This window comes from Typopeltis vanoorti, chromosome 6 (genome assembly GCF_054136105.1).
Source record: "Typopeltis vanoorti isolate ZY-2024b chromosome 6, IOZ_Tvanoo_1.0, whole genome shotgun sequence".
Taxonomy (NCBI): Eukaryota; Metazoa; Arthropoda; class Arachnida; order Uropygi; family Thelyphonidae; genus Typopeltis; species Typopeltis vanoorti.
Window position 1 is genome coordinate 129,076,939 of NC_143554.1, and position 24,765 is coordinate 129,101,703.

The 24,765-nt window shown below is 36.0% G+C and overlaps 1 protein-coding gene across 3 annotated transcripts in view; it reads right to left on the reverse strand.

The window, feature by feature from the left end:
* LOC150105934 (ethanolamine kinase 1-like) overlaps nt 1-20,051 on the reverse strand; it is a 154,532-nt gene extending 134,481 nt beyond the window's left edge. For 2 of the 3 annotated variants that reach the window (XM_090393697.1, XM_090393695.1), the window contains exon 1: nt 20,005-20,051. The gene's annotated coding sequence lies outside the window, so the exon portion shown is untranslated. Of the gene's footprint in view, nt 1-19,871; nt 19,980-20,004 lie in introns of those variants that run through there. The other variant, XM_090393696.1, reaches the window with a different exon arrangement.
* Nucleotides 20,052-24,765: the final 4,714 nt, after the last annotated feature.

The following is a 24,765-nucleotide window of genomic DNA, read 5'->3' on the forward strand; positions in this document are numbered from 1 at the left end:
TTAGAAAGCATTTGGGATGGAATTAACAGGAAGCTAATTTGAAGATAAAACAATTATGAAGTATTAACAGACATTATTTAATGGATTTAATAGACAAGCTCAGGTTGTACGTTATTATTATTACAAGACACCTCCAGGGAGTCCAAGGACTCACTTTAGGAGGGCACGCTACTCTACTTTGCTAAATACATCTCATCCTCTCCACTACTACTTAATTCACTAGCTACGACACAACTGCCATCAATGCCATCTACCGCCCATCATCACCAACAACAGTATTTTTGATAACAGACTTCTGATGAGTTGGATCCGTGACTGGCTGTTGGATAGGTACCAGAAAGTTGTATATGGAGATGCAGTATCCCAAAAGAGAAAGGTCACTAGTGGTGTGTGATCAGTTTTGGGACCAATGTTGTTCAATTTGTATGTTAATGATATTGGGATGGGTTTAACCCATCCCAATATCATTAACATACAAATTGAACAACATGTGATATGCAGCTTTTTGAAGATGATACAAAACTGGGGAGCAGATGTTATGGCCTTATAAGAGGACTTGAATCGACTGCATGAATGGGCAGGTAAGTGTAACTATCAGTTCAATGTTGCAAAGTGTAAGGTTTGAGATTTGGTAAGCAATGATGGGATGCAAAGTATACAGTTGGTGGGGAAACTTTAAAAGAAGTAGAGAAGATGAGAGATCTAGGAGTGATGGTGGACAAGGAGCTGAAATTCAGGGGCCGCATTGCACAAGTTGTGAAGATGTCAAGTTGGATAATGGCAATGATGTGGAGGACCCTGACATGCAAAAATAGAGAGGTTATGATGCCATTGCATAAGGCATTGATGATGACTTGATCAGGCTTCATATGAATTATTGCGCACAGATTTGGTCACCAGGTTTTTGTGGTGACGAGGATATGTTGGAAAGTCCAGAGAAGATTCACAGAGTTGGTCAGTAGTCTTTGGAATGTGGAGTATGAGGACAGATTGAGAGAATGTAAATTGCAGAGCCTCGTGAATAGGAGGAAGAATTTAAATTGGTGCAGGTTTAGGTTTGAGCAATTATTTAAAGAGAGTGCTGAAGAACTTCTACACTACCCAAATTTAAATCTGAATGACTCTCTATTGCCAAGATTTAGGAGAGTCATCCTCATAAATGGCAAGCAGTAATGTCTCTCCCCACCTTTTTTTTTTAAATTAATATAATGTTGTGTCATTTCATTATGTAATTTAATTTTATTTCAAATCACTTAATTTTAAATTTAGGCCTAAATTGTAATCTTATTTTATTGTAACCACCCACTAGGTAGCATCCGACACCTTGGGGGGGAGGGGGGGGATTTTGATTGAGACATATAAGCTAGTCAGTGGTTGTTATCGGGTTGACATGGAAGATTTTTTTCACAGAATGGGAGAAGGGGGGGGGGTACAGGTTCTCCCTCAGAGGAGTAGGTTCTCTGCATGGAGAGTGTAGACACGTTGAATCAGTTTAAAGTACAGTTGGATGAGAATTGTGTGCAACAGTGTGTACCTTCCACGATGAGTCTCTGACTCCATGGAGGTCAAATGTTAATAATAATAAAATCTGGCCTTGTCAGCATGGAGTGGATGCTGATCACAACATCCAATACTCACCTTTTAAATTGGTGCAGGATTAGGTTTGAGCAATTATTTAAAGAGAGTGCTGAAGAACTTCTACACTACCCAAATTTAAATCTGAATGACTCTCTCTCTATTGCCAAGATTTGGGAGAGTCATCCTCATAAATGGCAAGCAGTAATGCCCCCCCTTTTTTTAAATTAATATAATGCTGTATCATTTCATTATGTAATTTAATTTTATTTCAAATCATTTAATTTTAAATTTAGGCCTTAATTGTAATCTTATTTTATTGTAACCACCCACTAGGTAGTATCTGACACATGGCTCAGCTCTGTAAATAGGATTGACATTCTTTGTTGTAGCTTTGCTTTGTGATTATGCTGATGCATTGATGATGACCAGCGAGTTTCTGGTTGAAACATTTGCAGTAATAAAATTACTATATTTTTTTGAATACATACGTGTATAATAAACTTTGGTGTACTGTTTGAATTGTAACATTACTTGTTTCTCTGTACTCCAGATGAACTTAATATGAAAGCTGAAGAAATATGAAATTAAAGTTCTTGCTTTTAACATGGTAATAGTGTCGATAACTTTATAATATGCCCACACTTGCAAGAGCTTGGCTTGGCAACTTGCCAAGAATAGTAGATACATGCTGAAGAGGAGAAAGAAATGAAGGATGTAAGAATTGGTTGCCAACAAGTGAAATCACGTGCTTTCTTGTCTGTTGCTGTACTAGCTTGATTTTTGTTGTCACTTTTTTGCATTAATTTTTTTATTATTAATGTATGATGGATCCAGTACAGTCAAGTTCTGATGTTAAACCTTTCAGTAGCTCTTGCAAAAGAATATTGAATAACGTGCTGACATTCTGCAAAAAAGAATTGCTAGAAGGCAGTCTCCTTGTTTCCCTTTCTCAAGTCATAAAATGTGCAAGTGCGAACATATTGGAGTCGACTGTTAAAAGAATTCGTAGAGAATCAAAAGATGAAGGGGTAAGCCAAAATTTAAATCTCTTAAAAAGTGCCAGAGAAAGAAAACCATCGAAAACATAGCTTTGAATGATTTTGATGTAGATGTTATAAAAAGAACTATTCACAAATTTTACGTGGTTGAGAAAAAAGTGCCAACTGTTCCAAAATTGTTTCTGTGCTGAAAGAAAAAATTAATTTTCCTTGGAAAAGAGAAACTTTAAGGAAAATACTTCATGAAATCGGATTTTGTTTCAAAAAGTCCCAGAATAAAAGGAAACTTATCATGGAGCTAAGTGACACTGTTTTATCTAGAACGCAGGATTTGAGCAATACAATGTTTCAGAGAGGAGAAAAGACCGATTGTGTATATAGATGAAACTTGGATTGACAGTAATTTAACTTCTGGAAAATGCTGGCAATCTAAAGAAGAATGTGGAGTGCAACAAACCAGAAATGTCTCACGGCACATAATTTTGTGTGCGGGTGGAAAAATAGTTTTTTTTTTTTTTTTTTTTTTTTACCGAATTCAAGCTTACTATACAACGCTAATTCAACTACTGGAGATTACCATGGGCAAATGAATTCTACAATCTTCAAAAAGTTGGACAGAAGAAAAACTGATTCCAAACCTTCCTAAAAATGCTGTTATAATTGATAATCTTCATATCACTCCATTCAATTAAACAAAGTTCCAAATTGGTCTAATAAGAAGCAAGTTCTTATGGATTGGCTCTCTGCAAATAACATTTCTCATTCCCCAGATATACGAAAAATCAAATTGCTTAACTTGGTCAAAAACTCGCCCACAACTATTTAAATTTGACACAATGCTCAGAGCATGGATTCCTAGCTGAGGCTAACACCATATCATTGTGATATTAATGCTATTGAGTATGTTTGGGCAGAAGTGAAAAATTTCATTCATCATCGCAACATAACTGGGGATATTGATATGTCGAAACTTTTTAAGCTTTCAAAACAGGCAATTGAACGTATTACAGTTCAAAACTGGAGAAAATATTGCTTTCATGTCACCTCATTGAAAAATATGTATTGGGACAGAGAAAGAATTATGCAAACCTTTTGTGATCAATTTAAGTGAAAGTGATGCCGATTCGGACACCGACTCAGATGACTATGAAGATTAAAAGGATTTGATAAGGGTATTTTTTTTTGCATGGGTTTGTCAAAAGTCACAAGTCATAAATAATTAATCGGATTAGGACATTAAAGTATCTCAGTTCTCTCAACTGTAAGTTTAGAATATCAAAGTTCATTTGAAAAAAATTTGTTTTTCTGTATAATTATTTTTATTTTATACAAAACTTTCTTAAAAATAAATGTTAAATTTTTATTTTATGTTATACCTTTTTTAATTTTGTTAATACTGTATGTACATTTTTTTCAACTTGATACAAGCAAAATAGTTACCACTTTAAAAACTACAACGTTCATAAAAAAAAGCTAAATTTTCCGACCTGTAATAATAAACAAACTCATCCCAGAAGACAGATTGATTACCCTATTATCGGAATGGATTCTCCTTCTTGTGACATGCCAGAAGTGCCGAAGGGTCTCGCATCTGTGGACGTACTATACCATAACGAATGGAAGCAGTTAGCCTTTGTTTAACATCAGTTAAACAAAGTTTCGTGCAATATGGAGTATCTGAGATATATTATCAGAGATGATATAAGTCCAAGAAGTCAAGGACTTATTGAGGAAGATCACGTTATCCACATAAACTGTCATACATTCTCTTGAACTCATTTACACAAGATGCACTTACCACTTGATTGTTCATCACTCACTGCTCCGAGAGAAAAATCTAGCTCGTTTCTTTACTGCACAAACTCAATTTCAAAGGATACCTTGTCCTCTCCCCATCTTCTATATAACAAAAAAATTTCATCAACTGAATCGCATAATATTCTTTTAGAAGTTTATAGTTATCAGATCAATCCTCCTCCTATTTACCAGTGTCTGCAGTCAATCAGTCCTTAAGCTATCTTCCATAAGCTTGACATCTTAACCTCTTCTTAATACATTCTCCACAGCTTCTTACCCTCACAACCCAGGAGACCAAATCTGTGTAGTAATCCATGTCATACAAAGGCCTTGGAAAGGAAAAATGACTACATGTCCTTATGTGTCAATGCTTCATTTAAGCATTGCAGTTATCCTCTGATTTGAATTTGCAATCATTGTTATAGGACCTTTCAACAGTCTCATCTGCAATAATTCTGAGATCGCTAGCTTCATCGGAGTCTCCAAGCACAATCCTTGCAATATAATATGCCAGAGAATCTTTCGTAACGCTACAGTGTATAACTTTATCCTTACTAATATTGAACTGATAGTCATCATTTGCCCCAAGTTCCACATGTAAGTACTGCATATAAGTAGCATCCCTGACTGCTCTGCATATATCTGCATTATCAGCAAACAACTGAACATCTCCTATTGTCAGGTCCATCCCAATATCATTAATGTATAGAATGAACAATGTTCACCTTAAATCTGGAAGACTTACTCCCACTCCCCACTTTCTGATACCTGTCCATCAGCCAACTCCTTACCCAAATCAACAGTTTACATTACAATCCTATATCCTCTAATTTATACAACAGCCCTTCATGTGGTATCCTGTCAAATGCCTTAGCAAATTCCAGTATTATCAGAGCACATCAATTCTGTTTATCCAACTCAGCCATGATATTATAACATGAGCAAACTGCACAGATATCTCTTTAGTAAACCCATGCAAAGTATAGCTTGCCTGTTAAACAATTTCTGTATGCAAGTTCTCATCAAGTTTCCTAAATATTTGCCACCAACTATTCCAAAGACACTAATAGGTCAGTAGTTAATGCACCACCCTTATATGGAAATTATCACACATTTTTTAATTCCTGCTGGTACTTCTGTTGTTAAATATTCCTTGATCAGTGTCTTAGAAGCATTGATCTCCTTCCCATCTTTCTCCTCATTTCTTACCAGTATAAAAAAAAAAAAACAGCACAAAGGAATTAAGCAATGTTTAATACTTCTGATATTTTATCTTTGTCATAGAGACATCTGGAGTACAATATAAATTGAGTTTTAAAATAAATTCAGCTATAAATTTTATTTCTCTTTTTGTAGATGGGAATTATAAGAGCTGTACTTCAATCATCTGAAATTTGACCTTCTCAACAGGTCCTCTGAATTACGTGGTGTGATCACTGCAAAACTTTTCAGGCTTTTAATGACATTTTCTACCTAAAATATTGATATGTATTCCTATTTCCATTCCTCTGAAATATTTTCTACCTCTTCTATCACTGCTTGTTTCATTTAAAAGTCTTTCAAAGTAATTACTCCAAACATCTAGAATATCCTGATCTTCCTTGATCAGGATATTCTAGTCATCATTTCTTGACATAGACATAAAATCTTGACATTGAAATCAAGTCATGATTTCTAGTACTGTAAAAGAAATCAGACATGATTTCTTTTACAGTACTATTTTCTCCATTTCTAAGCTTCTACAAATCTATGCCACCTTCCTGATATTTATTTTGCATATATATTCTAACACCAGTCATCCCATAGCTACTGTTATACATAGCTTAGTTCTCTCATTTTAATCTGTATTCTTTTAGGGCATCTGCCAACTTATTTGCTAAGAAGTTTTGGTATGCTTTCTTCTTTTCCAGGACAACTTCTTTAACCTTGTGTTCACCATGATGTCCTTATTTTTTTTTTATCCTTGCACACAACTTCAACACATGCCTCCATAAATGAATCAATGTTTTCTTCAGGGTTTACCACTGAGATTCCAAGGTTTGGTTCTTGTTTTTGAAGCACTTAATTTTTTCTTTCATGTTTGTATAGTTCAGTCTAAGATTAGCAATAAAAGCTGCTCAAGTTTAATTCCCTTTTAAAATTTTCTTACAGTGTTCTTTTCAAAGTGATAATTATTTTTATCCTACTTAAAACTAAGTGATGATCACCTGCAATTTCAAATCCTCGGTATACTCATCTCCTAAACCAGCATGAAAATATCACTATCAACAATAACGTAGTCAATGAGGATTTTCTTTTTTTTTTTTTGTCTTCTCTCCAGGTGAACTTGTGCACATTTTTATGTTGGAACACAGTGTTAGTAATGACTAGTCTAACTTTATCCTTTATCCTCGAGCCTTACTCCAAATTTTACCAAAATGTAATCAATTCCAACAAGAACCACTTTACCCATTTTCATTAAGTCAGCTGTCTGCTCTAATGACTCAAAAATTCCTCCAATTCTTTCTTAGAACCTTAAATGGGAAAATGGGAACAAAAGGAGTTTCACTGTCCATTTCTCTATTTTGCATTGCATTTGAATGCAATGGCTACACCAGCATCCAAATTCTAAGGAGGAACACTATTTCTAAATTACACCTACAAATCAGCTTGTGACAAATTTTATAACTAACAATTTTGAGTAGAATGCAGGTACATTCAAATTTTCGAATTGTGTACAAATTAGTCACATGGTGGCATTCAACAGAATAAAAGGCAAAAGGCTATGCTAAGTGAATTGTGTTTGATGGAGGCTCTTTTTATGAAGAATAAAGTTGCAAACTTGGATGTCTTGTAATGCTTCAAAGACATCATTTAGATGATTTCATATGGGGAAGAATTACTGGAAAGCCTGAAGAAAGCCACAGAATTACTGATATTGCCAGAGAATTTGAAATCTCACATAGCTTTGTATCCAGGCTCTGAGCAGCATTTCAAACCAATAGAATGTGTTCCAGACGCTTGCTAATAGGTCGCCCTTGCTCTACTACAGAGCACGAGGACAAATTTTTGGTTATAACAGCAAAAATGTAATCAACGCACCGCAGCAGGTCAGCTTGCAAGTTGGCTCCATTCAGGCACAAGGATATCTCAACAAACTGTGACAAGAACTCTGCAACAAGCAGGCCTATATGACTGAAGGTTTGTAGCCTATATCCCTTTATCCACAGCTCATCATAGAGCATGATTTCAGTGATAGTGTCCATAAAAATTGGATAACAAGATACCAATGGGCTAATATACTCTTTACAGATGATAGTTTTGTCTTTCCTCTGATTCTAAACAACACTTGATCTGGCATGAAAGTGGTACTGCTTACCATTGCAAGAATGTTCTTGAAAGAGATAGATATGGCAGTGCTAAGGTCATGGTGTGGGATGGCATTATGCTTAATGGACACACAAAGCTACAAGTGCTGGAAAAAAAGAGACTATGGCTGGTGAATGATATTGCAATAAAGTTCTTCAATCATGTTCGATTGTTCCATTGTGCTATAAGTGAAGAATTCATTTTTATGGATGAAAATGCCACACCACATCATATAAGAGCAGTGGAGATATTTCTGGAGACTGAGGATATTAATCAAATTGAGTGGCCAGCACACTCCCCTGATCTCAACTTTATAGGACATGTTTGGGATGCAATAGGGAGATGAACTGCTACTTGAAATTCCTCTCCAGAACGTATGTTGTTAGCTATGTTAGCTTTAGATGTGGCCAACATCCTAATCAAGTCCAAGCCTCCAAAAAATAATATCCCACATAAGGAATTCATTGCTATAAAAGAGCTACACAACAACAGCCAGATTACCATAACAAAAGCAGACAAAGGAAATGCAACCGTGGTGATGGACACAACTGAATATGAAAACAAAATGCACACACTATTACAAGATCAGTCAACATACAAAATTATAGATCGCAATCCCACCAACACACAAAAGAATAAGACACGAAAATTATTGAAAAAAGTCACTTCCTGGCCCAAAGACACAGTTAACAAACTCAAGCCCTTCCATGTTAAAACACCGAGGATCTATGGAGCACCAAAAATTCACAAGCAAGGCACACCCCTACGCCCAATTGTGGACAGTATAAATATTCCCACATACAAACTGGCTAGACATTTAGCGAAGCTACTAGCCACTCTCACAAACAATTCTCCCTCCTTTGTCAAAAATTCAGCACACCTAAAAAGCATCTTACAACACCTTACCCTAAAAAGCTCAGACTTAATAGTAAGCTTTGACATCACTTCACTATTCACAAATGTACCACTAATAGAAACCCTCAACCTACTGAAGTCACACTTCCCCCCTGATATATTTGAACTATTCAAATTCACAATACATGCAGGATATTTCACATGGAAAGGGAAAATATACAAACAAATAGATGGGACAGCCACGGGCTCCCCCTTCCCCCCCCCCAGCCAACTTTTACATAGAACACCTGGAAAAACAAGCAATCAATACAGCCATTCTCAAACCAACACTTTGGCTACGCTATGTTTACAATGTGCTTGCTATTTGGCCACATGGCCCAGAGACAATGAAAACATTCTTAGCACATTTAAATAGCCAACATCCAAAAATCCACTTTACTATGGAACTGGAAGCCAACAACTGTCTGCCCTTCCTGGATACACTTATCACACGTCTTCCAGATGGTTCCTTATCATTTTCAGTTTTTAGAAAATCCACACATACAGGTAGATACTTACACAAACAATCACACCATCATCCTTCTCAACAATATGGCATATTAAAAATGCTAACCCATAGAGCGAGAGCAATCTGTTCCAATGACAAGGCTCTTACTGCTGAACTGACTCACTTACGCCACACCTTCTTGGCCAACAGCTACAATCCACATAAAATAAACAAAATACTAAACACTCTTAAGAAACCCCTCCCACCATTCACCACAGAGAACTACAACAAAACAGTCACCATCCCTTACATTAAAGGCACATCCAAAAAGATCTCAAGAATTCTCAATAAACATAAACTACGCACTACATTCAGACCATGTAGCAAATTAGCTACCCTCATCCGCTCACCCAAGGACAGCATTCCTCCTTTATCACATCCAGGAGTCTACCAAGTACCCTGCTCATGTAATCAAGCCTACTACGGTCAAACAGGAAGAACTGTGAACATCCGCATCAGCGAACATAAAAGATACGTCCGGAATTATCATTATGGAAAGTCGGGCCTAGCAGACCATGCTCTGGATACCCCTGCACACAGGATCAACTGGAAAAACACAAAAGTACTACACAGAAACCCATATAAATCAGAGAGATTGTTCTTAGAGGCGACAGAAGCCCTAAAACACACTCCAAATCTCAACAAATATGGCTGTATTAACTTGCCAAAGATCTGGGAGACAGTCATATTAAGAAAAAACTAGCACTTTTCTAGGACTCTAGTAATATGTGATAGCTCTATTTTTTTTTTTTTTTTTTTTTTTCAGATAGAGGGTACCAAAATCAGGACTCGTCTTTGTGTTGCTGCTACAATTTTGTTTAAGTACACCATGTTGTTATAGTCTCGCGTATTGTGACAAACAGTGTTTTTGTGCTCTGAAGTGCTGGTTATAACACCAGCGAAATATCAGCAATAAGTTAATAAATTAATTATTTACTTAGTTTCTGTGTTCTATCATATACCGTTAAAATAATAAACAACATGTTCGACGAACACATAAGTCTGTCCACACGTTTAAGGCTCTATACCAAATATATAATTTCTTGGCATCTTTAATTTATAGTATAACCAAGTGAAAAAAAAAAATTTCAAAATACTTCCCATGAAGTTAATATCGTTAAGTCAAAGAGAGGGGGGGAAAAAATCCGAAAACAATTTTAAAATTTTCAAGAAACATTTTTGTCCTTTAACCAGTGCTGTGATACCAGCATCCAACTTAAATATGCATAGCTCAAAAGAAACTGAATGTGGAAGGGAGAAACGATGTATGGCCTCTCTGTGTCAAATCAATCCTGCCTTTCCATATGGTGGCCTGTTTCCACAAAAGGGATCTGACAAAAACACCAAGTATTCTGCTGCAAAAGGACACCTTATTAATTAGGGAAAATACCAACTAGACTTAGTAGTAGGTGACCATCACGAGGTAAAATATCACCACCCTGCTTATTGGAGACTAGACACACTTTTACTAACTTTTAGTAACCGGTTACTAAATCAATACAAATCCAAACTCTGCCCATCATTATTAAAATAAAGATAATGTAATTATCAAAGAAAGAGCCATACAGCTTCATTTTGGTGATGTAAATTATATAAAAATAGTGGATATTAAAGATCCAACATTATTTCAAAATTTCTCATAAGCTCTCTGGTCAAAATTTTGCAACTTTTGAAGTTTCTACATATATTCGACTTTGGAATAATGATGGATCTTTAACTACTATTTCTCTATAATTTACATTGCCAAATTGAAGCTGTATGACTTTGTTTGATAAGTACTATTATACACTGACTGAGAGTTCACTTAATGAAAAATACACTGACATGGGATTGCTTTGGTACGGAATGAGAGTTCTTAGGTTTCTGCCTAGTCTCTGAAGAGAAACCCACTAGTTTAAAACAGCTTTCAGGCTAGTGAAACCTTTATCAAATGTACTAAGAAAAGGTGAATATATAGATGACAGGGCAGTGCTTGTGTCTTAAGTAGTGTAAGCTAGAGAACTCTGATGCTGGGGATTGTATTTTCATAAGCTCTTTTGTCAAATTTTACACATATATTCGGATTTAAAATCTTTAATATTCACTATTTCTATATAAAAAAAATTTAATTTCTCATTGAGTATAATTTACTTTTCTTTCTGGTTACAAAACTTGATTGGTAAAGGCTTGCCTTCACAACCCCCCCCCCCCACACACACACACAAACACACTGGAGAATGGTATGGTATTAAGGAGATAGTGTTTAAGGGTTTGCACTACAAGATTCATATTAGATTCTAGATTACACTACATCAACAAAACTACAGGCAGGATTTCAGGTCATCAATGTATAAGGAGAAACAGTGTGGGTACTCTAGGTATGCTATCAAGAGGAAACCATTCACCACAACATGCAGAGAATAACTGGAGGGAAAACAGGCAAGCCAACTGCAAAGGTTGCATGGTAAACCAATGAAATGGTAATTAGATAAGTAAATTTTATGCAAGAGCTGATCATATTATTACGGGCAATTCCAGGGAGTCATTAGACTTGTCGAGGGAGGTCCCAAATCATATTCATCACAACTATTCGACATTCATACAGTATCTATCATACCTCGCCTTAAACTCATTCACTGTCACAGCATCCACCACAGACTCAGGGAGCGCATCCCACTCATTCACTACTCTAAAAGTAAAGAACCCAGCTCTAACACCTTTACTAACCACACTTTTGCCCAGTTTCCATGGATGTCCCCTAGTCCTCCCACAACCAGCCCTGTTCTCAAAAATATCTTCTGAATTAATTTTATAGAAACCCTTCAGTAATTTGAACGTCTCAATCATATCTCCCCTCCTCCGCCTATCAACCAATTTCTGCAACCCACAAATCCTCAACCTGTTCTCATACGGTTCATTCCACAGACCTGCTATCATCTTGGTCACTTGCCTCTGGATCCTCTCCACCTCCTCCCCATCAAGAAGAAACCTAGGTGACCAAATCTGAGCACAGTAGTCGAGATGGGGTCTTATCAAGGCTCGATACAGAAGAACAATAACCTGCTTGTCTCTGCTTGTCAACGTATTCTTCAGCAACCAAGTGATTTCATGAGCTGATTTGGCCACTTTTGCAATGTGTCCCCTAAATTTCAATTCCTTATCCACCAACACTCCTAAATCTCGTGCCTCATCAATTTCCTGGAGCACGGTTCCACCAATGCAGTAAACTGCCTCCAATCTTTTCACCCCAAAATGCATAACCTTACATTTTGCTACATTAAATTGACATCCATTCTCCCTAGCCCAGACCTCCAATCTATCCAAATCATCCTGCAAAATTTTGACGTCATCTGCATTCACTATTGCCCTACCCAACTTCGCATCATCCGCAAACAAATGAACTGTTCCTCTCAGATCCTTTCCTATATCATTTATGAACAAATTAAACAGCAGTGGTCCAAGAACAGATCCTTGTGGCACACCACTAGTCACAGGCCGTCTTGTGGACTCTACTCCTGAGTAAACCACTCTCTGATATCTCTCCGTCAACCACCCTCCTATCCATCTCACCAACCCTATGTCCATTCCCATATGCTGCAATTTACTGATTAGAATTCCATGTGGTATCCTGTCAAAGGCCTTAGCAAGGTCCAGTAGAATCACTGTAAACCCATTACCCTTATCCAGTTCAGCCGTCACTGTGTTATAATACGTGAGCAAGTTACTGAGGCATGACCTACCCTTCACAAAACCATGCTGTCCCCGATACAGTATCCCATTTTCTTCTATCCAATCTTGTATTTTCCTCTTGACTATTTTCTCTAAGACCTTGATAATGATTCCTGTTATGCTGATTGGCCGGTAATTTTCAACAGCAGCCTTGGAACCACCTTTGTGCAGTGGAACTATTTTCCCCTCTTTCCACCCCCTTGGGACTGACCCAGTCCTGAGGCTCAAATTAAACAAAATGGTCAAGGGCACTGACAATTCTTTGGCCGCTTCACGTACGACATGAGCTGGTATACCATCCAATCCTACAGATGTATTGACATTGAGGTTCTGTAATAGAGTAGTTACCTCTACTTCATTCATCACAATTCCAGTATAAGCTGTTGGTTCTTCCATTTCTGCAAAGTCACCACCTGGATGATATACTCTTGCAAAGTGCTCGCTCAGTAATTCCACAACATCGACTGATTCGGTTACCTCCCTACCCTCAGCATTTTTTAAGATCATTCTACCATGAGCATTTTTCCTTTTACTTGCAACATATTGAAAAAACTGTTTGGGATTCTCTTTAGCCTGCATGGCCAATTTCCTTTCGTAATCTGTTTTTGCTTTTCTTACCACCCTTGTTACCATCCTGGCCTGAGCTTTATACTGTTCCTGCACCTGATGGTCACCCTTCTCCTTAAATTCCCTCCACAATTGTTTCTTTTTTTGCAGCTCAAGCTTAATAGTGTTATTCATCCATTTAACCCCTACCTGATTTATTATTCGGACTCTTGGTATACAGTCAACCATTGCCTCCTGCAAACAGTTCTTAACCACCTCCCATGCACTATCAACATCCAGCCCCTTGCAGTTTTACATGCCATGGCATTGAGCCAAGCACACACCTAAGCTTGTCATACTTACCAGCCCGGTAATTTCACATGTACCCTGTCTTAATTGTAAATTCGACTCCTTTAGCCACCTCTCAAGTCATGACCTTATGGTCACTCTCACCAATTGGTGGCAACATGGTCATGTTCGTTACAGCTACATTCTCAGTTGCAATTACTAGGTCCAGTACTCTCTGCCCCCTGGTATTTTCCAATACATGTTGCCGTAGATAGTTGTCCCTTAATAACTGCATAAAATCCAATTCCTTCCTCCCATGTGCCCTCTCCTCTTTCCAGTCAATGTTACCATAATTGAAATCACCCATAATAATTACCCTCCTTCCACTCATTTCTTCTATTTGCTTATGCATACTATCCCCACCATCCACTCCATCACCCGGTCTATAGCAGCACCTAATTGTATATTTTGTTCTGCTAGATTCTATCTCACACCAAACAGCCTCAAATGTGCTTTTTTCCCCATCCTGCAGTTCAACTTCTATACTCCTTGGCTGAAGCTCGTCAGCTATCATCAATAACACTCCCCCCCCCCCCTTTTATTCACCCTGTCACTCCTGAACATGCTATATCCATCGCATTCAATCCCACTAGCTTTATCATCTTCTGTCAGCCATGTTTCACTAATACCGACAACCTGTGGCCTGGAAGTGCCAACCATGGCCAAAAACTCTTCCTTCTTGTTCCTAATACTCCTGGCATTAGTGTACATGAATCGCAGAAGCCCATTTGTCCCATCCTGATTTGTTGTCCGTCGTACTCGCCCGGGCATAATATACTCATTCATACACTTAACTGCCCCCCCCAAAGTCTGCATATCTACTCCCCCCCTCTTAATAAATCTAGTTTCCCTGAGTCTGTACATCCACTTCCACATCATTCATCAACACTCTTTCAAGTCTCCGTACACCAACTCCATTCAAATGTAACCCATCCATCTTATATAAGTCCTTTCACCCATCGAACTCATTCCACACATCCACAAATTCCACACCACTCTCCATGCATAACCCACGCATAAAGTCATTGGCAATTATGGCCCTCCTTCTAAACACTTCGCTGTCATACCGCGGTAAGATACTCACAATTCTAACTCTCTCACTCTTCTCTTTTGCTACCTCAAACAACTCCCTCACATCCTCTATCATTTCCATTTTGTCCTCTTTCAAATCATTCGTTCCTGCCACGATTATCATCTCTTTCACCCTCTGTTTTTGCAGTCGAATAGATTCGCTTATGCTCTAGATATACTTGGAGAAGTACACAACTTTCTCCAAACCATTTTATTGTTTGTGTCTTAAGATAGACAATGTTGGCTAGAATATCTGCAATGGAGTGACAGCAGGAGAATATATATTGGTAACCACTAATTAACTAATCAGTCTCCAAGTAGTGAAGTAGTTTGTAGTTGATGACTTGTACTGATTTAAAAAAAAAAACTGTGGTGAGATGAATGAGACAATAGTTTGATGGCTAAATTTTACTTCCCTTTTCTTGGGAATGACTGAACATGGTTGGTTAGATCCACGCTGTTAGGAAGAAATCAGATAAATATGAGAGATTGTGAAGACAATTACAGGTTGGGCTATGAAGCACACAAGTGCACCAATTTTGAGCATAGTACACATCTATACTTCAGAAACTATACATTTTAGTAACGTGAGTACATGGGGATTGTGTTCTACTTTTTTTTTGTTTTTAGAATTACTATAATTTTTGCTATGTAAGGTTGTAATTTCTCTTTTAGACATAAGCATTCATTTTCTTATAATTTACTATCTTTTGTATCAATTTCTATGTTTCATTTTTCTTTTTTTGTCTACATGCTCATTCCAATTTGTGATGTCTCTTTTCCTGTGCCATTTTTCTTTTTCCTAGGCTGTCATCTGCATGCAACTCCCATATAATATGATAACAAATTAAGGCATATTTATTCACTAACAACAAGTAGTTATATTTAAGTTAATGACTTAATTTATTTTCTCAGTAAAAGTGGAAAACAAGTCTCCAATTCCTGAAATTAAATGTAACTCAATGTATATCCATTGCTTTTTTCCTGCATTACACCCTCCTTCTGCATTCATCATTCCTTTATTTTCATTCTTTGTTAAATGGATAACAGTCTACAGATCAAGATTCCACAGTATTGCCCCCCCCTCCCCATGAAAGGTTGTTAACTGACAGTAATTAGTACCATGGGTGAACTATGAGTTAGATAATCCAAAACCTTACTCACGAAACCAAAAAAAAAAAAACTTTTCAAGCTACACAGGCAGAGAAGTCTCACACGAGGTGATGAAATTCATCTTCCACAAAGATATGCACAAGACCTAGATGTCAATGGCAGGATTCAAGTGGATATGCTTATTCAAGCCCACACCCTGTTGTCAGGCTGTGGGCTTGAATCAGTGTATTCAGCACACCCACTCCACATAGGCGAGTGGACACACTAACCATTCAAGTTTACTAGGCTGGCATACATGTACTGTATATATTTTATTGCTATATATCTATAATGGTTTCCTATGTATTAGTCCATAATTAGTCATTTTATGGATAAAACAAGTTTTTTTTTTTTTTTTTGCAATAAAATGTTCTAATGTATTTTTTTTTTAAATTAAAGCAAGTGTTTTGTTCATAACATGTTTTGATGGTACAGGAATTAAACTTATAAAGAAATATACAGTTAACAAGACATCCTTATATAATTTTTACTAATGAAAAGTATCCAGATATTATGGAATCAAAGAAATAATCTGATGAATAAGATTTCAAAATGGTATTGGTCATTTAAAATATCAAGCAAAATAAGTTCACTGTCATTTTTCATTCTGAAAAATGACAGTGAACACTAAAATAAAGATGGATTGAAGTAGTTATGAATGCTTAGAAGACTGAAAATGTAAGAAGTGATCAAATCAGGGATCTGATAAATAATAGAATAATCTTGAATAAAGTTTGACAGGAAACTAATCATGAACTATTGTGATAAACATAATATCTGGCATACACTTCTGGAGGGTATGTACCAGCCTGCTTGAATGAACAGTAGTCTCTGTTCTCTGACCAACAAGCAGTGGTCAATGCTTTACAAATGCTTAAAAGACTGAATAATGAAAGCTGATGAATAAGACTGATGACAAATAACAGACTAATTTGGAAGAAAATTACAGATAGAAAATTCATGAAATATTAACTGTATTGGAATATGCTGGACATATCTTGTGAATACACACCTAAATATGATGAATAAAATGTTACAAGGATGCTGCCAAGGAGTATTTCCATTCCTTCAATTCAGAACACATATTCCAAGCTTAATATCATTATATAATAGTTAATATTTTAAAATCAAAATGCATATTTTGGAGGGCTGAGGTGAATTCACCTGTGCCTTCTGTAGACCCTCCTCCACCCTGTGAATTGCAAATTGAGACATGTATATGCCACTGTTTAAAACCAAGGATTTGCATACCAGTATTTCATATGGGATGGGATACAAGCAGTCAAAAGGCATCCCAGGATATCACAGCTATCACTAAAATTAATAGCTTCAATTAGTTGAGTAAATAAGGATGACATCTTAATGGAAATGGAAGGTACGTTTTTGTAAGAATAGCAAGAACAAAAGGGAGGAGGAGGTCTGCTGTTGAGGATAGCAACAGAAATATTTCTGCATAAGGAAGAAATGAAAACAGGAAATAGTAGCAGGGGATTTGGGACAATATGGTGTGAGGTGAAAGTTGACAGGATGAGATATTTAATTGGATGTTGCTATTGGCAATGGAATGTGAAGGGTGGTGATGAAGAAATGTATAGGCATCTTATGTCAATGAAAATGAGAAGGGATTTTTTCTTGGTAATCACCGTGTGATTTTAATTATGTTAATTAGATTAGAATGATGAGATTAACAAATGAGAATAAAATTAAGATAGCGGGAGGGGGGTTCTCCCAAAAAGTTGTTTTTTTCATTCCACATATAGGCAAATCGGCCTTCCAAGTTGGTGATGAATGATGGTAGTTGCGTATAGTAGGAGAATTAAGTAGTAGGGGAGATATTATATGTGTGTAATGGAGTGCAGCAGAGTGCCTTCCCATAATGAGTTCTTGGAGGTCACACAACAATAATTAATTTCTTGGGTTCTTGAGGGACTACTTTAGGCAATAACAAAGGGAACATAAAGTTCAAGAGTCTTAGATATAACCATATCACAAGAGGATGTGATTGTGAATGGGATTGCTGCATTTCTCTCTAGTTGGTGAATAATTGTGAGGTAATTACCTGAGTATCCAAATCAGAGCACAAGAGTAGTGCCCAGCCATATGAAGACTTCTGTGAAGAAAGGATATGCATGAAACAGATTATTGACAGTCCAGAAGTCAGCTTTGATTATAGCAAGGAATGAGTTAAGAAGAAAGGAGATAAATGCTGCTGGGCACTGATTAAGAGCTATATAACAGCAGCAGTATGTGAATGTATTCCAAAGGTTAAAAGTGTAAATAAGATTGGTGTAAAATGGATGAATGAAGAGTTAAATATGAAATCTGGATGAAGAGAGCACATTCGAGGCAACAAGTTAAATATCTGTAATAATCAGTTGCACGAAGAGTACAGAGACCATTCAAAGACAGCAATTTCTAGTTTGAATAGAAATTAGCCAATCAGACCAAGAAAAATCCTAGATCTTCATATGTGGCAAATAGAAAAAGGAAAGAATGATTACAGTAAGATGTTAATGGATGAAAATGGTAGACTAGTCTGTTGCAGAAGATGTAATCAGGTATTCAGTGAGAAATTCTTCACAGTATTTCATCCTTATAAGCATGACATTATGAAAAGCTTCAGTGTAAAGGGAATGGGAGATCTACTGATGTGGAATTACATAAACCTGATGTTGATAAGGCAAAATGTTCTGGGGAGTTAACAGCAATACTGGCATACCTGGCAGCAGGGAAGTCCCAAAGGAGTGGAAACAGTAAAATTTCATTTCATAAAAGGTTGTGATAAGGCTGAGCATGCAAATCATAGACCAACCAGCATGTCTGGAATTGAAGTTAAAGAAATGTCAGAAAGGTCGCTCTCAATGTTGCACATACTCAGTATGGAATGTGTGTGTCAAATTTTATACTGCAATAACAGATGATGTGAATTCTTTCCAAGTGTAACAGTACATTATTATTGAATCTTTGGACTCCATGGAGGTGTCTTTACAATAATAACAAAGGACCTCCCACGATGAGTCTTTTGACTCCATGGAGGCCTGAATAATAATAATAAAACATTCATATGATGGAAAGGAGTTTCATTTTAAACATTTCAAAGTTCGAATTTTATTTTAAACTTGTATTTTATATGAATGAGTTTACCTGTATATTGTGTGTTCTATGTAGATGTAAAATGAAAACAATTTATTTTCGTCCAAACACTACATGGATCAATGAATATTTTGGTTCTTGTGTTTCTATATTTCCTTAAACTGTTTCTTAAAAATATCTTAACTTTGCATTAATTAGAAGCAAGTTTCTTTACCCTAAAATTTTCTAGGATGTGATACTGGTGAAACGTATCGCCAACGTAAGTCGACTTCGTTCCGAATGATTAAATCAGGTCTAATGTAAATCAATACTTTTAAGACTACACATAACAAAACGCGTAATACCTAGCTAAAAATGTTAGGCTCTTCGGTTATAACTGAAATATTTTCGACTGAGCAACATACCGTTAGCACAATGTATCCTTCAATCTCCAACTATTAACTCGTATTAAATATTCTCTGAAATCACCTAGTACACCGCTACTATCAGCTCAGGATACCAAACATTTGTGACGTATTAATTTATAGCCTTATTTTACTTACTGTATAATACCACTTAAAAAACTAATAAATGAAGAAACGTTGTAATCACACGCTTCTTATTTGTCTGAAAATGTAACCCTTTTCTGAATTAAATGCAGTGCATGGTAAAAGGTGTAAACTTAGGGCACCAAAAAACGTTAAACGAAAAGTTTTGTGAATCTCGATATCACAGCACCATAACTAAAAATACCATACTTCTCAGAAAATCTTAACTTGAATAAGGTTGTAAGTAAGTACACTATGATTTTGCTAAGTTTACTTGGAAGCGGTTTATACAATATACTATACCGGTTTGTCAGGAAAATACTGTATTAACCTGGATAGTCAAGGAGTTGTGCAGTTGATCAATAAATTAAACTTTATTTTCAGGGGTACTGCTGCAACCGAGGAAAAAAATAAAGCAATATTACTAACATTTTACCTTCTTAATAATCTTTAATCATTTATATTAACCACCTTCAACTCCTCATCTACCGGTAAATCATACTAACATCAATGCTCTTCCAAGAAGTAGTAGATACCTCGCAAGGCGGCAAAGTTGATACAACATAACACGCAAGCGCACAAACACGTACATCATATTCACTATGAAAATAGCATTGGGAAATACCAAATGTACGTTTTTTGTATATAAAGTAGATAAATGCTATGTATATCGCATTAGTTATAGATATTATTGTTAGCTAATGACTAATATTCGGTGTTGTGGATTCGTGTATATATATATATATATATATATATATATATATATATATATATATATATATATATATATATATATATATATATATATATATATATATATATAATGTACACACACACAACTGGCGCAAAAAAACATAGTGAATAACAACAACGACATATGTTATGGAGTAAACGGGTATTGAAGTTCAGTACAGTTTTTTTTTTTTTTTTTTGGCGCCATACTGTGTGTGTGGGTGTGGGTGGGTGTGTGCGTGCGTGTATATGATGGACGTCAACAAATGTCTTTGGCTATGATGATTTCATAGCTACATTTGAGGTCATCATTACTCTGCTTATTAGAGGTCTGAAGTGAACTGAAAAAAGTCCATTTAATGTTTAGCTTACTCAGTTCCCTTACTTAGCCCCTGTCGTGAAAGGTTTGCTTACGCTTGGATCCATCGAAACTTTTACAGTTTCTATATTCGGCATGAAACTCTTGTAGTTTCTCTATTCGGCTTTGAAATAATGTTGAATTCAATATGCACTCAATTTGAATAATTTAGCTTACTCATCCTATGTTTTAACATATTGCCAACCTTTCAATATGATTTACATATTGAAACAAGATTTACAACCTAACAATATGTACATATAATGCACATATTATTATTATTATTATTATTATTATTATTATTATTATTATTATTATTATTATTATTATTATTATTATTATTATTATTATTTACACAATTAATACACAGTCAAACAAAGATATCATCGAAACAAAGTTTGACTGACAATAGAGAGCAATTCAGATTCTACCCAAGAATCTAAAACAAGGCTATCAGGTAGCGTCGTAAAATATGGGCTTTTTCAAGTAATGCTGTTTTTTGTAGATCATGTGTGTCACTTCGTTGTTTAATTATTGTAAATAGTCGAATAGCTGCTTTGAAATTGCATCAAGTGCACCGATGTGTTTAAGCCACAGCTGGCCAATCACTAAATATCGATATTTAGTGATTTTTTTTCTAATTCTTTGTTGTTAATGTTGAAATCGATGGGTACTGCGATATCAATAATCCACACTTGTCGATGTAAAATAATTGTGATGTCAGGTCTATTGTGTTTCAAATTCCGATCGGTTTGTATTCTAAACTTAGTAAAAATTTCCAGAGAATTTTTGCTTCTTCGTTTTCCAATACTGTCTCTATTTTATGTTGCCGCCAGTTATCAGTTATAAGTTAGATAGGGCTAAAACGCCTCGCCTACTCCCTATACGGGAATAAAAGGCGTTAGTTGATTTTTTTTTTTACCAGTTATCAGAAATAAGAAAACCATATTTTTTGTATGCATGCCAATGAATTATTTTGCCCACTTGATAATGACAGCATTTATAATCAGTTTGGACTATCTTACTGTAGACCAGTGTTTCTCAGCGTGGGGCGTACGCACCACAGGGGTGAAATTTGAATATTTTGGGGGGCAATTAGAAAATGTACATGTACATATTTATACATATTTATATTATACTTTTTCAGAACTTGGCTGACTATTATGCTAGAAGGGGGAGCATCAAAATCTTTGAGATGTTGAGGTGGGGGCATGTGAGAAACACTGCTGTAGATGCTGATTACATGTTCTACAGTTCATCCCTCTGATCGCATAATCTGCAATTACTGTTATTATCGATGTTCAAAATTTTTGCTTTGATTGCATTGGATTTTAAAGTTCTGTTCTTCGAGTGGCTAGAATAAATCCTTCTGTTTCTGTTTTAATATATCCATACTGCAGCCATTGGTCACGTCAGATTTTTCCTCAATATGTCGAATTAATTGGCAATGAGGAGTTTATTTTTCCAGCCCACACATGAGTGATTTTGCTGTTATTTTTTGTAATCAGATTTATTTCCTATTGCTTTTAGAAGACTTTTTTGTAAAATGGCTTGAAGCATTTGCTCAGTGCTTTTGCTATTGTCAGTGTAATTTTTTAAAATAATTTCTTCTTCTTCCACAGTCACTGTTTTGGTGTATTCCGCTGCTGCTTGTTATTTAACTTTCGAGTGGAGAATAGCACAGCTGACTAACACTATAAATAGTGTTGGTTAGCTGAAATTGCTTTTATATATTTCTCCTGACGAGAACTGGTGCTTTCAAGCCGATCCGCCCGCTGGAGTGGTGGTTACGCGCCTCTGCACTAAACCTCCCGAAGAAAGAGCGTCAAAAGTTCGATTATAGTCGCCTACTAGAGTAACTTTTTCTAAGCTATTTTTCGACCGGTTTTCGAGTTAGTCGATCTCTGCGGATCAAGCGGATTTTTTCTCCGGAATCTCGTGTTTTTCGTTCCTTAAACTCAAGAAAATCGACCGTAGAACACACACTATTTAAAAATATTGTGTTAGGGTTAGGTACCAAGAGTTGGTGGCACTTGTTAGCTGTCTCTTCATTGCGTGCCGTTTAATTAATGATAGCCCGTGGGCCAGCTATCTCTGTTCAGCTACCAGTGGAGATTGAACTGCCCACTCAGTCTCCAAAAGTTAGATATGGCTAAAACGCCTCACCAACTACCTATACGGGAATAAAAGGAGTTAGCTGATTTTTTTTTATTTCTCCTGATCAAAATTAAAATTGATAGAGTGATTAATTTTTCCTCGTTTAAGAGATAAAAATTTCGCATTTATTTAAAAATTCCATTTAGATGTCCTAACTGAAAATGAGTGTAAAAGAGTTAATTTGCTGTTCTGATTTTACATGTAACTTCAAGTCATCCATATACAGCATAAGGAAAACTTCAAAATCGTAGACAAAGGTATCAAAGAAATGTTGAAGAGTAATAATGGCAATGAATCACCTTGGAAAATGCCACTTTTAATGCTAATATCTCTGAAACCTTCATTATTGACCATGAAGTTGTTTTCCATGAATTCATAGCAGCAGCCAAAAAATAACATATGTTTTTGCTAATCGAAATATTTGTAGTGATTTTATGGCTCGGGAATGTGCGAGGGAATTGAATGCTTTCTTACAGTCTATCTATGAAATGTTTCAGTAGTTTTTTATCTTTTTGAATTTCTGAGGATCATTTTATCAATAAGGAATCTAGTATTTTATTCCCTCTAGATTTTTGAAAAGAGCCTTTTTGTTCAATTTGATAAGTCTGATAAGTAATCATATATGGAATTTTCTATGATTGTAGTGAACAACTTAATCATAGTTGGTAGGCATGTTATTGGACGATAGTTCACACCATTTTCCTTATCTTTCATGAAGAGGAGAGTATGGACAGATTTCGTCCAGTCTTCCACTAAGCCTGAGTGCAACAAATAAATAAATTGTTCTGCCATTCGAATACGTAGACTGGTTAGATGTTTTAACCAAAATCCATATTTACCTAAAATTCGTATTTAACAGGTGCACTCCACTTTTTTTTTAATTTATTAGCTTCTGCACTGACCATTTCTTTAGTAATAATGATATTTTCATTTGTTTTTCTTTCTATTCTGATTCTATTTCCTTAATCCATGAGGTGTGTTTATTGTGTTGAATAGGATAATAATAATAATAATAATAATAATTATTATTATTATTATTATTTAGATAGGACTAAGACGGCCTATCCTACTCCCTGTAATGGAATAAAAGGCATTAGCTGATTTATTATTATTATTGTTGTTGTTGTTGTTGTTGTTATTGTACAGGCATATTCCTGCAGTCCAAAGACTCATCGCGGTAGACCCAAACTATCTACACAATCTATCCTCTCCTGAAAAAGCACTCACAACACTCTGGCAACCCATTCTACTCATTCAAACTCTCCAAGAAAAAAAATCTAGTCCTCACAAACACAACTTTATTCAACATCCAGGGATAACCCATTGTTCTGGTCACTCTAGCCAAGTGCTGAAATATTTCCCCTGTATCTATCCTATAAAACCCTTTATGCAACTTAAATGTTTCTATCCTATTCCTCTTTTTGTCCTATCAACCAATTTTTTGCAATCCACACACTCTCAATTTCTCTTCATAGGAAACATTCCACAAACCATTCATCATCTTGATCGCTCGTGTCTAAATCTTCTCCTCAGGAGATCAAATTTGAGCACAGTAATCCCGAAGTGGACGTATCAAAGCCTTATAAAGAGGAATAATAACCTCCTTATTTCTACTTGTCAATGTGTTCTTCAATAGCCAAGTAATCCTATGGGCTACCATAGCAATATATCCTCTAAACTTTACACTCTCTGACTACCAACATCACTACCCATATATCTCTTTCCTGGAATACAGTGCCATATAATAAAAATAAAAAAATAAAAAAAATTTGGCCACCACACGAAATTCCAATTTTCAGTTTGGCAATTATTATTATTATTATTATTATTCCTGATACCTCCAAGGAGTCCGAAGACTCATCGTGGGAGGACATCTACAACTGTCACTACACCTAACCTCTACTACGAATCATCTCCATCAACGCCATCTACCGCCCACTTCCAACACCA